The sequence below is a fragment of the Mustela putorius genome, unplaced genomic scaffold (assembly GCF_011764305.1).
Source record: "Mustela putorius furo isolate JIRA1106 unplaced genomic scaffold, ASM1176430v1.1 tig00000596_pilon_pilon_pilon, whole genome shotgun sequence".
Lineage (NCBI taxonomy): Eukaryota > Metazoa > Chordata > Mammalia > Carnivora > Mustelidae > Mustela > Mustela putorius.
In genome coordinates, this window is record NW_025421428.1 from 7,702,605 (window position 1) to 7,715,478 (window position 12,874).

General features: G+C 37.2%; 1 protein-coding gene and 1 non-coding gene across 4 annotated transcripts in view; one reads left to right on the forward strand and one right to left on the reverse strand.

Moving 5' to 3' along the window:
- The window catches only part of PBX3 (PBX homeobox 3), a 213,709-nt gene that overhangs the window by 79,997 nt on the left and 120,838 nt on the right, over nt 1–12,874 (forward strand). The window lies entirely within an intron of this gene.
- TRNAK-CUU lies at nt 3,783–3,855 on the reverse strand. Its single transcript has one exon. It is a non-coding gene; the product is annotated as a tRNA-Lys (tRNA).

A 12,874-nucleotide genomic window follows, 5' to 3' on the forward strand; every position in this document is an offset into this window, starting at 1 on the left:
AAGTAATTTCTACACCCAACATGGGGCTTGAACTCACAACCCTGAGATCAAGAGTCACATCTCAACCGACTGAGCCAGCCAGGTGTCCCCTACTGTGTTCTGAGGGCAGACTGATAGACTATTATATCATTTAATTAGTCTTCAGTTTTTTTTTTTTTAAGATCTTATTTATTTGACAGACAGAGATCACAAGTAGGCAGAGAGGCAGGCAGAGAGAGAGGAAGGGAAGCAGGCTCCCTGCTGAGCAGAGAGCCTGATGCAATGTGGACCCTGGGATCATGACTTGAGCGGAAGGCAGAGGCTTTAACCCACTGAGTCACCCAGGCGCCCCTAGTCTTCAGTTTTTAAGATGGTTCCCTCTCCTGAGTTGGAACCTGTATGGACCCCTTCCAGTCTTAGTAGTTGGTCTCAGCTTCATTTGTGTGGGATCCCGTATAACACTGGTCCTTTTCTCTTTTGGGATGACTTTTGTTGATGCGTTCTGGATTCAGAAGCTACACCTTGTATACTTCTTGTCGCTATCACCACTTGCTGCTATTGGATGTGTTTTAGCCTATCTGTATTCTAGGATTTAGCAGGATTCTTTGAAACCTACTTTTGTAGATGTCAGGGTGGGTTTATTCTTTTTCCTGGTTGCTCTCCCTGGTTCTGTTGGTGAAATTTGGTGGAATTTTAAAAAATATCTATACTGCTGTTGTCTCATTTCTGGAAATTTCAGGCTCTGTGTAATATTAACCACTGTAGGATACTGCTCTGTGCTGCTTTTGCATGCAACCTGGTTTAAGAATGATTTCTTTTGAGCTTTATCCTTGGGTACTAATTATTGAGGTATGATTAGGAAAATGAGCAAGTAGGGAGAAGAAATTAGAATTTAAGTGTCTCAAGTTCCTGCAAAATGCCAAGAATGTGCTGGGAATGAAAAAAAAATACTATATTTTGTTGCTGAATCTTCACGATACCACTACTATAAATTTGTATTATCCTAACTTTATAGGTTAGAAAACTGAGGAATAGCAAAGTTAAGTAACTTGGTAGGTAAGATAGCATGGCTAATAAATGACGGTGCCATATTCAGACTATTCTGTACCTGGCTCTAAAGCCTACACCTTTCCTGTTTATACTGTACTTACCTTCTAGAAACTTTTTGTACCATGGCCTTCCAAGGCAGCTTGCAAAGTACTTTTAGCCAGAGAGTTTTAGGTTGGGGCACAAGACACAAATCAACCTTGTCTACATTCAGGTTAATTCTCTTAAAACATTTGCACTAATTATAGGCTCTCTGTAGAGAGTCTTAAATTATTTTGCAAAACACTAGCTTAAAAGGTTGAGCAAGATATTTAAATGGTGTTTCATATTTGGTTCTTTATCAAAGATGAAGAAATTAGAGCATGTGCTATCATAAGATATATGTTTCTTCCAAATTCTTAGGAAAGTGCCAGAATGGTATTGCATAATAGAATGTTGTCCTGCCCACTGCCTGAATTCCTTATCAGTATTACAACTCACAAGTGGAAACTCACTTTTCCTGATGTCCTCCCCTATCTCAGCATTATGCCAAGAAGTAGCGTTAGGCCTAAAGAGTGGTGGTGTGTAGAGAACTGGTTTCACATTTGCCATGGAGGAGGTTCATGAAGAAAGCTTTGGGCGAACGAAAAGAAGGCAAATGTTTTCCAGTTCTAGATTAGACTCTATTTTTGGAGAAGATAAGAAAAATAAAATTGGGTTATCTATGAAGAGATAATCTTTTTAGGCAATAGAATGGTTTAGCACTTTAAAAAGAGAATTTTTTTCCTTCCTTTCCTCCCCTCATTTTTCCCCTCCCATTTCTGCCTATCAGTTTCAGCAAAATAGTATGAAGTCTCCATTCCTTGGGTGTCAAGCATCAGAATTCAGTTTTGTTCAGTTTAAGTCTTAAAAATAACAACTCTTTTGAAATATAATTCACATATCATACAATGTACCCACTTAAAGTGGACAGTTCATTATTTTTTTTTAAGATTTTATTTATTTATTTGACAGAGAGAGATCACAAGTAGATGGAGAGGCAGGTAGAGAGAGAGAGAGGGAAGCAGGCTCCCTGCTGAGCAGAGAGCCCGATGCGGGACTCGATCCCAGGACCCTGAGATCATGACCTGAGCCGAAAGCAGCGGCTTAACCCACTGAGCCACCCAGGCGCCCCCGACAGTTCATTTTTTAACATATTTACTGAATTATGCAAACACCATAACAATCAATTTTAGAATATTTTCATCACCTACTAGATGAAGAAGCCCCATACTCATTTCTTTGTAATTGCCCCCTTCCCCAAGCCCTAGGCAGCTACTAGGCTACTTTCTGTGTTCTGTAGTTTTACCTATTCTTAACATTTTACATCATTGGAATCATATAATATATGGTCTTTCATGATTGGCTTAGCATTGTGTTTTCACGGTTCTTCCATGATGCAGCATGTATCAACATTCCATGTCTTTTTATTACAGGATAATTTTTTATTGAGTGGATATTTTATTTATCCATTTGTCAGTTGATGGATATTTGGGTTGTTTTAGTTTTTTGGCTATTATAAATAATGCTGCTGTGAACACTGTGTACAAGGTTTTGTATGGACATATATTTTCATTATTCTTGGGAATGCACCCTGGAGTGGAATTGTTGTATCACGTGGTGACTCTGTGTTTAACCTTTGAGGAACTGCCAGACACTTTGTTGTCCAAAGTGGCTGCACCATTTTGTATTCCCATATGCACTGTATGAGTGTTCCAATTTTAGTTTAACTTCTTCTTTTTTTTTTTATTTTTAGATTTTATTTATTTATTTGACAGAGAGAGACACAGCGAGAGAGGGAACACAAGCAGGGGGACTGGCAGTGGGAGAAACAGGCTTCCCACTGAGCAGGGAGCCTGATGTGGGGCTCAATCCCAGGACCCTGACATCATGACCTGAGCTGAAGCAGACCCTTAACAACTGAGCCACCCAGGCAGCCCCTTAGTTTAAGTTCTAATAGCATTATCTGTCAGACAATACTGCTTGCTTCCTCTGAGCCAGAGATTCTTCTGGGTGCTAGGAATACAGCAGTGAACATGGCTGACAAGTATGCAGCCTTCCAACACTGTACAGTTAAATGCAGAAAGACAGCCAATAAATAAGCCAATAAATAGAATAATTTCAGAGCATGATAAATGTTATGAAGCATTGTAGGAGGAGAGTTCAAAAAGAGTAGTCTGAGAAAGTTTCTTTTCTTTTTTTTTTTGAGGATTTTATTTATTTATTTGAGAGACAGAGATCACAAGTAGGCAGAGAGGCAGGCAGAGAGAGAGGAAGGGAAGCAGGCTCCCTGCTGAGCAGAGAGCCTGATGCGATGTGGACCCTGGGATCATGACCTGAGCTGAAGGAAGAGGCTTTAACCCACTGAGCCACCCAGGTGCCCCTTTGGGAAAGTTTCTTTGAGAGAAGAAAATTTGTGAGTCAAGACTCAGAAATGTAACTGGAGAGGGACCAAGGGAAGCAAAAATTCCAGTAAGTGTCACCTTTTCACAAGTTTTTAAAGTGATAATCTTGATGTCGTAGTGGCTAAAACTTATAATGGACCACTTGGTTTTACCTTTCTGTGATCTATTTATATCCCTTGCCTGCTTTTTTCTTAGGTTGGCTTTTCTTACTGATTGATGACAGTTTTGTATATTTTGGATTCTAATTCAATAAAACATAGATAAAAGATATGGAGAGACAATTGTAAAAAAAGAAAACACTAATACCTTTTTTTTTCCCCTCAGTAATATCCATGCCCAACATGGGACTTGAACTCACAACCCTGAGATCAAGAGTCACATGCTCTACCAACTGAGCCAGATAGGCACCCCAATACAAATAACTTTTTAAACATGCAAAAAAATTGGCCAACCTCATTCAAAATAAAAAAAAAAAAACCCACGTATCGAGTGTTTATTATGTGCCAAACACAATTCTAAGCACCTTGTACATATTAACCCATCTAATTTTCACAAGAACATTTGAAATTGGCATATTATAACCCCTATTTGACTGATGAGGAAGTGGCAGCACAGAGGTTAAGTTAGCTGCCTATGATTGCACAGTGACTGCAGAACCAACTGAATGGCAGAACCCCAGAATCCATACTGTTAATCACTACGTTCTACTGACTTTCAAGAGTCAAAACAAAGTAAAACTGTGCTGAGCTACCATTTTTCATTTATCTGATTGGCAGAGATCAAAAGTATGTTAACAGTGTGATGGAGATGGGTGTCAAGACAGTCACTTTTAAAATTGCTGATGGGAGGGGCACCTGGGTGGCCCAGTGGGTTAAGCCTTCGACTTTTAAATTCAGCTCAGGTCATGATCCCAGAGTTGTGAGAGCCTGCAGGGCTTGGTGCTTAGCAAGGAGTCTGCTTGAGATTCTCTCTCACTCTCCCCCTTCCCCCACTCAATGCTCTCTCTTCCCCCACCTCTCTAAATGAGTAAAGTCTTTAAAATTGCTGGTGGGAACGTAAATTGGTGTAATCTTCTTTGGAGGGCATTTTGGCAGTATCTATCAGAATTTTAAAGAGTACATAATCCATTGACCCAGCAATTGTGATTCGTGGAATTTAGCCTTCATATATTTGTATGTAGGAAATCTTACATGTATTTGAAAGATAATTGTAGCACTCGTTGAAAGAGTACAAGCTTGGAAATAATTTAAATGTTCATTAGTTAGGGGACTAGTTGAATAAATTATGTTACTCCCATTCATTGTAATACTGTAACCCATAAAATAGAATGATTAAGTTCTTTATGTACTTGTTATGCACTAATACAGACCAGTTTCCAGTATATATTAAATTTAAAAAAATTAAGGTACAGAGCAGTGTGTATATGTATTAAATACATCTATGTCTAATAAAGAAAAAACTTATTTTGTGTGCGTGTGTATGTATGTATGTATGTATTTGTATGTGTGTGCATGTGTACCTATTTATCTATCTCCAGACATATATAAGAAACATGTAATATTATTTGCTTCTGGAGGAGAACAGGGGTTTGCATTCAGGAACAGAAAAATGACTTAATAATGTTTTACTTTTCACATTTTGAATATGACCTTATATTAAAAATGCTAAATAGAAAATATGCTTTAAAAGGAATCTAGATGGTATAATTAAGGTTAGTAGTCATTTTGATCTGTTTAACAGTTTATTTTTCTGAATAGTGGAGGTCTCAAGAACATTAGTAGTGTTTATTTTTTAAGATTTTCCAAAAGGTAAGCAAAGAGGATGAATCCTTGGTTGGCCTTGCCTTATTGAAGTGGTAGATGGAAACATTCTAATAGCAGAGCCAATGCTGTGTATGTGGCACTCTCAGGAAAAACAGACTTCCCATCCTTTCTTTCTTCTTTTCTCTTCCTTTTATTTTCTAAGAACACTTTGGACAATAGGTTCTTGTACTCACAATTTAAAGAAATTTTGCAGTCCATATGAGCATTTGCTGCACTAAGCTACAAACTGTCTCCAAATTTGTAGTGCTCAGCTTGTAGCTCCTTAGTATCATCAGAAACTCCAGACACATTTTGGTAGACAAGAAGATTTGGGCTATAAATGGGAAATGATAAGAAGATATGCATTGTAAGAATATGAAAAGTCTCCTATCAAATCACACTTAGTATATAACCAGGTTATCTACATAAATATAGTTAAGTCTGTTTTTGCTAGTGTTGTAATTTGATGTTCTTTGTTCTTCATAAGATCAAATTGGACTCCGCTAGTGTCGAGTGACAAAATATAACCAACACTAGCTGTTTGTACTGAAGCACAAAATATTTGGAGAGAACAAAGGCTGGAAATGGTGGCTGGTATTGTCTAGACTTCAAATGTAGAGTACTAATCTGAGAAGATTTGATGGAATGCAGAGAATAAAGTAGAATTTTGAGGTTGAAAAGAAGATGGATTTTTCTTTCTTTCTTTCTTTCTTTTTTTTTTTTTGGAGAATGTTAGAGTTTCCAAAGAGGTCATATATAAGGGATGACAAATTTTTGCCAAGGTAGAAGAAAACATGAAGGCAGAAAGGTAAGAAGGAGATTTTTTTGTGGTGCTTAACACTCATGAGAGAAGAATGGTTCAGGATATGAGCTTTGGAGTCAGAGGCTTGGGTTTGGGTCCCAGATTCACTGCTTCCCATCTAGGTTGCCTTGACGAAGTACTTAATAACCATTCTGTGTTACTTTTCAAATTCTAAAGTGGAGTTAGGTATAGTGCTTATTTTAACCTTATAGAGTAGTTGTGGGGATTAAATGGAATTGTGCATGAAAGCATATTGCCAAGTGTCTTGTACATAGTAGGTGTTTAGTAGATGTATGTTACTATTTTATTTCATTTATTTATTTTTAAAGATTTTATTTATTTATTTGACAGACAGAGATCATAAGTAGGCAGAGAGGCCAGCAGAGAGAGAGAGGGGGAAGCAGGCTCACCGCGGAGTAGGGAGCCCAATGCGGGGCTCGATCCCAGGACCCCGGGATCATGACCTGAGCTGAAGGCAGAGGCTTTAACCCACTGAGCCACCCAGGCGCCCCGTATGTTACTATTTTAATGGTAATTTTGAGGTAAGAATCAAGTGAATATTGTTCATTGTAGATTTGAAGACTCAAGAGGCAACATGATATATAAAGAGAAGTATACTCAGATTCAGAAGATCTGTCACCTGTACAAATCTATACATTGAGTAAATTTAATTTTTTTGTGGCAATTAAGTTAGAATGAGGTCAAAAAGAAAGAGGAAAGATAGGGGTGCCTGGGTGGCTCAGTGGGTTAAGCCGCTGCCTTCGGCTCAGGTCATGATCTCAGGGTCCTGGGATCGAGTCCCACATCGGGCTCTCTGCTCAGCAGGGAGCCTGTTTCCTGCTCTCTCTCTCTCTCTGCCTGCCTCTCTGCCTACTTGTGATCTCTCTCTGTCAAATAAATAAATAAAATCTTTAAAAAAAAAAGAAAGAGGAAAGATAAAGGGATAGCCTTGTAATAAAAATGCTTTCTCGGGGCGCCTGGGTGGCTCAGTGGGTTAAGCCGCTGCCTTCGGCTCGGGTCATGATCTCAGGGTCCTGGGATCAAGTCCCGCATCGGGCTCTCTGCTCAGCAGGGAGCCTGCTTCCTTCTCTCTCTCTCTGCCTGCCTCTCAGTGTACTTGTGATTTCTCTCTGTCAAATAAATAAATAAAATCTTTAAAAAAAATGCTTTCTCTTTGCCTTTCATTTACCTAATATATGTAACCTACTTTATATTTAACTTCAGTGTGATTGAATGTGATAATGAGAAGATACATAGGATTTCTCGACATATAATAGATGCTCAACAAATGCTCATTTTATTCATATAATTCTTTATGTGCCCTGCCAGATAAAGAAAAGAATTCTTGAGAAACAGGATTCTAGGAAATGAAGGATAAATGGAAAGATTGAGGGTAGAGGCAAACAGTGGTTACCAGGTAGTTAGGTTATAAACTCCAGTGGTGTTGAATGAACAGATGTAACTCCTTATACAATAGAAGTTAGCAAGATTTAACGTGAGCAGACAGATGAAGAAAAGCCAAAGATTTATGAGGAGATTGAATGCTTAGAAGCTAGAGAACATATCAGTCCTGCTGATTCTGATAGGATAGTTAGGGAAGATGTTTTAGATATGTCTAGTTTTGGACGATGGTACAACGTCTAAGTATGTACGTTGTGTGTACAACAAGGAATGGAAGACGGAGAAAGGGTAAGGAAAGGGATGTTGTTGGCATATGATTTTTAAACAGTACAAAATTGTCTTTTCAGTGACATTCCTGTTTCTGAAATTGAGGTAATGAACTCCTGACATCTAATACATTTATACTCCATTTAGAAGGATTTTGTTGGCTTTAAATTCTTAGTGTAAAGCAAAAGCTTTAAGAGACCAATACAATGTTGTTATCTGTCAATCTTGTGATGCTCATTTCTGGGCTACAGGGAGCATTGGACAGTGGGCCATTCAGATACCTCGGTAAATATGGGTGTTGGCAGAGGGATTGTTTTTATGCTTTTTGTATTCACAGACTTGTCCTTTGGCTTTTTATCTTAAATAGTAAAGAAGATAATGAAGATAAATAATTGTGACTTGTTATGTTGGTATGTAAAATGTCTTCCAGAAAATTTTTCAGCAGATGAAAACAACTTTGGGATAAAGAAGAAATTTTACCAGGGTGGGATTTTCTTTTAAAGCACTGGAAATGTGTCCATTTTGTTTCAGATGACACTTAATCATGCAATTATTTAATAATGTTCTTCTGATTATATGCAAATAATGCTATCCTCCATAACATCAATTTGTTGTTGTTTTTTTAACAATTGTTTCTTATAGGGAATATGTAGCAATAGGCAACATCTTTTTTCTGGCCTTTTCTGCTTAGCTTTTATATTATTACTCATATATACGTTAGGGACTTATTAGTGACTCCTAACACACATTCTTTCCCTTAGTGATAGCTAAACCTCCAAGTAAATTTTTCTCCTTTCCTTTGAAGAATTGACCATTTTTCTTTCCTAACTCCTTGATCTTATTGGTACATTAACTATAATTTTTTAAGAGTAGTATACTGTATCTGTCTATATCAAGAAAATTTTTATTTGAAAAGTGTTAGTTTTAAAATATGCTAAGTAGCTTTTTGGAATATTACATGTATGTGTTGGGTAAAAGACAAAGCCTGGAAATACTTATATTACAGGATCATTTCTTTGCCCTTACTCTTTCTTTTGAATCTCACTCTAATTGAATTGCCACAAAAGAACTGTGTAAAGGGAATTGAGGTAACAGTTTGAACTCAAAGGGTACCTTCTTTGCAGAATTATTTGCTTGTTTGATTTTAAGTTGTTCAGTTTGTTACTGTTATTGCCTGCATAGAGCCTCACAGTTTTTTGGTTTCTGTTGACCAAGCTAACCCAATTACTCTGTAGCATCTAAGTATATTACTGTTGAGAAATTATTACATTATTATGTACTAACATTAGGACCCACCATATATACTAGGGGCTGTGATAGGCTGTTTACGTGCATCAAGGGATCTGTTTGGTTATTCCTGTTTTTCAGGTGAAGAAACTAACACTTAGTGGGTTTAATAAATTGCCCAGGATCAGCTCTCTATTAAGTAGTAGAGCTTGGACTTGTTCCCAATTCTATCTAAATTCTAAGCCCATAGCCTTAGATCCAAAACCTTTTGAATGATTAGCTGACTATATGTAATTAAATTTGTTCTCATTGTTGAAAATGCAAGTATTTTGTGGCAGTGTTTTTTAAGATCCGACTTGGCTAATGCTTGTTTCTGGGGGATAGGAGAAATGTAGATTATTCTTCGGTTTGTGTTAATCTAGCACCCCCTAGATACTGTGTTTTTTGCCTTGGACTTGTGATATGGTAGGCACCAGAGTAATGCATGGCTGGATTTTTATGTACGGCACTGTTGCTACAGGACGTTTATAACCACTCTGCTTTTCCTGCTCTTTGCTGTTTCATCCCCAGAGTGTTGTCTTACCTCCGTTTGTTCAGTGACAGAGAAGAAAGAAAAGAGTGAAGTCTCTGGAGTATAGCTCTACTGTTGTACGAATTGTTTGGAGTAGAGCTTGCAGGCCTGTAGTCCAGCCAGCTTTTGTTCAGAACGCTGTTGGGTGGGCAGTGCTTGCTTTGGGTACTGTAGGCAGAACTGATTGTCTTGGTTACAGAGTCAAGGGAGATGAACTTGATTTCTTAACTGTTCTGGATGTTGGGAGTTAATTTTAGAAGAATGTCACAGTAAACTGGCTTTGGTTTCGTGTGGAACAATTTAGATAGGTAGAAATTGTTTGACCTCAGTGCTTTGCATTTTAATGAAGTTTTTAATGTGCTGTTTACAAGAATCCAATGCAGAATTTAAAGACAATGCCCTATCTGAAATATGAAATGATTTTATGAGAGATTTATAATTCAGAAAGCATATATTTTCTTATATTGTATCCAATTGTATCTAATTTTGAAGGCTTTAATTTATATCTTTATTTTTTAATTGTCAGTTTATCTTCTACCTTCAGATGGTAAAGTGACTGACCTCCTTAGGATGGGGTTAGAAATATAAGCTGTTTTTTAAAGCAAAAAGTTGCTTCAGTGAGTTTTTCCTTGTGCCAGCTCTTCTCTTTCAGGCCATCTTACTGAAGCTGAACATCAGTTCAGTTGACAACTTTACTCAATTCTAGGCAACAGTGGCCATGCTCTGGTCTGCAGAGACAGTGAATCCATTCTGGCTCTGACACCCAGTTTTATTGTAAAACACATTCATGTTGACATCATATCAGTTTTCTGAACTATTACATGCATAAAAGAATTCACCCTTCTCCATTCAGTCTTTCTCAGCCTTCCAGTAAGGAGAAATTTACACACCCAATGTTTTCATTTTGCATTTAATGTGGTCTGTTCCAGAAAATAGCAGCTTCTGTTTAAAAAAATGTGTTTTTTTTTTTTTTTTGAAGGCACTTAGCAGAGAGTATTAGCTTAATGGTGTTCATTGATAGGAGAGGGCTAAAGAGAATTGCACAAGGCAGTTTTTAGGCCTGAGCCCTTGAAGTTTAGGGTAAAACAGGTCAATATTGACCTAAGATTATGGGGATTAGTTACCAGAGTTCCTTTGCATGTAGCTTCCATTTGAAGGCTTGCCTGCTGTACTTCATTTATGCCCAGTTTTGTGGGCTTTGCCTCCTAGTTGGCCATTTTTATTGGTTTGATTTCTAAAGGCCTTTTTAAATTGCTGATCTTTTGTTTGCTTGGTTTACTTATATTGGAACTTGTGAGCTTTGCATTTAGAATTTATTTCAAGTATGATCCAAATCTTCATCTTTAGTTTATGGAGGGAAAAGTAGTCTTTCTTGTGTAGAAAATTCAGCTTTCAATTTTAATGTCAATTCTAGGTTTGTACTGAGTTTTACTGAGTCTGTTCTTGGCTTTCATGTTAAAGAAATGTCACCTCTACACTTTTAATGGTGCTTGATTGACTTATCCTGATTTCCTGATCCTAAAAATATTAAGACATTTTCTTTTCCCTTTTCTGCCTTTGGTGAATATAGACTTCCCTAAAATATCCACAAGCCGAGTTGAAGAATTTAATAAGGTTTTCCTTGTTATTTGGTTCTACTGTTCTGAGACTGTCTGTTGGGAATTTCATTTACTCATAAGAGACTGAGCATTCTAACATGGAGTGATTGCAAATTTTGTTTATAAAGTAATGTCATAAATGTCTCCATGTAATTACTTAAATATGAGTGTGTAATTTACATAAGATTTTAAAAGGAGTGATCTCAAGCCTTTAGATGTATATGTTAATTAATTCTTACCTATGTTGTTTTGGATCTGGTGTGATATTATGGGGCACATGGAGAATATTAAAAAGACTTTTTCTATTATCTGTATTTCCTAAACATTATGGGCAGAATAAGGTTGGAATAGAGAGAGAAAATTGCAAACATGCCCTGACTTTCCACTGGCTGGATGCACATTATCTTTATCTTTATTTATTAATAAAAGACGGAATGCCTTGGAAAACAAAAGGTTTTAATGGCCGGTGCTTGGTATCCTTGACAACAGTCCCGAAAGAATATTACATTAGGGCACCAGAGAACTTTTAAAAATAAGTAATGGAATTCCGTCTCTGTTATGCTTTTAGTAGTCATTTCGGCCATGGTGCAGCGAGGTCATAAGCTGAGCTCAGTGAAGGGAGCCAGAACATGAAATGATGCTGAGAGAACGTCTGGGAGATGAGAGGTACAGAATTACAAGCGAAAGTGCAGGCCTGCTGAGGCAATTACAGCTTAATGGGGTCATTTGGAAGGCAATTGCCAGGGGTTAATGTAGTATGGAGAGATGAGGTGAGATTGAAGTGAAATTTGGGGCTGGAAATGTGTTAAGATGAAAGATCAGAGAGCAGCAAATTCTGCAGTGGTGAAGGTTTATAACATGCAAAGATTTGAGAAAATGTAAAAAATAGTGCCCAGATGTTTTAAAAAAATTTAGGAAATAAAAGTAAGCGACAGTAAATTCTAGAAATGCAATTTCTACATAAAAACATCTTTTTCTAAAAGAGGTTTCCAGTTAAGAAAAAATACATTTTATACAATATAAAGAGTCCATTTTTAAAGAAGTTTTCTGTTGTAATTTAGATTTTTTTTGGGGGGGGGCCTTATATCTTTGCTCATATTGAACTTGAAGAGTATTAACACTGGCAACAAGCTTTATAAGTGACTGTTTTACCTACCAGAATACCAGCTTTTTAAAAAAAGCTCTTAGTGTTTAAAAACAAAAAATCAAGAGAAATTCCTGGTATACATATTTTGATATATTTATCATGGATTCATCACATTATCTTCTCAGGCATTAAAATATACTATATAGAATGTCAAAATATTACCAGAATGTAAGCTAGCATTCTTTGAGTGGGTATTTTGGTACTGAAAAGTATGCTTAAATATTACAGGTGTTTAAATTAAAAATGTCAAACCATGAAGGCATAATGGAAGTAATCATTTTTACATAGTTTTAAGCAGTACAGGGTTTGAAAAAGCTTTGCATGCCAGACTATTATTGTGAATGAGTGGAGTTCATAAGAATTCAAAGGACAAAAGAGATCATTATGCTTTGTTACCTCAGCTAGTTCATTACCTTAATTGCTGAGCGTAATCCAGTCTTGGAAGAAAACTCTAGGGCTTTAAGAAGATCAACACCAGCACCTTATGGCACAGAAAATGGAAACCCTTTCCTGTACCGTTGCTACTCCAGGAACACTAAACCTTGATCAAAGGCTGAACTTTTCTTAAGGTCGGCCATGTGAACATCCCCTGGAGCTGTACCATTCGCTG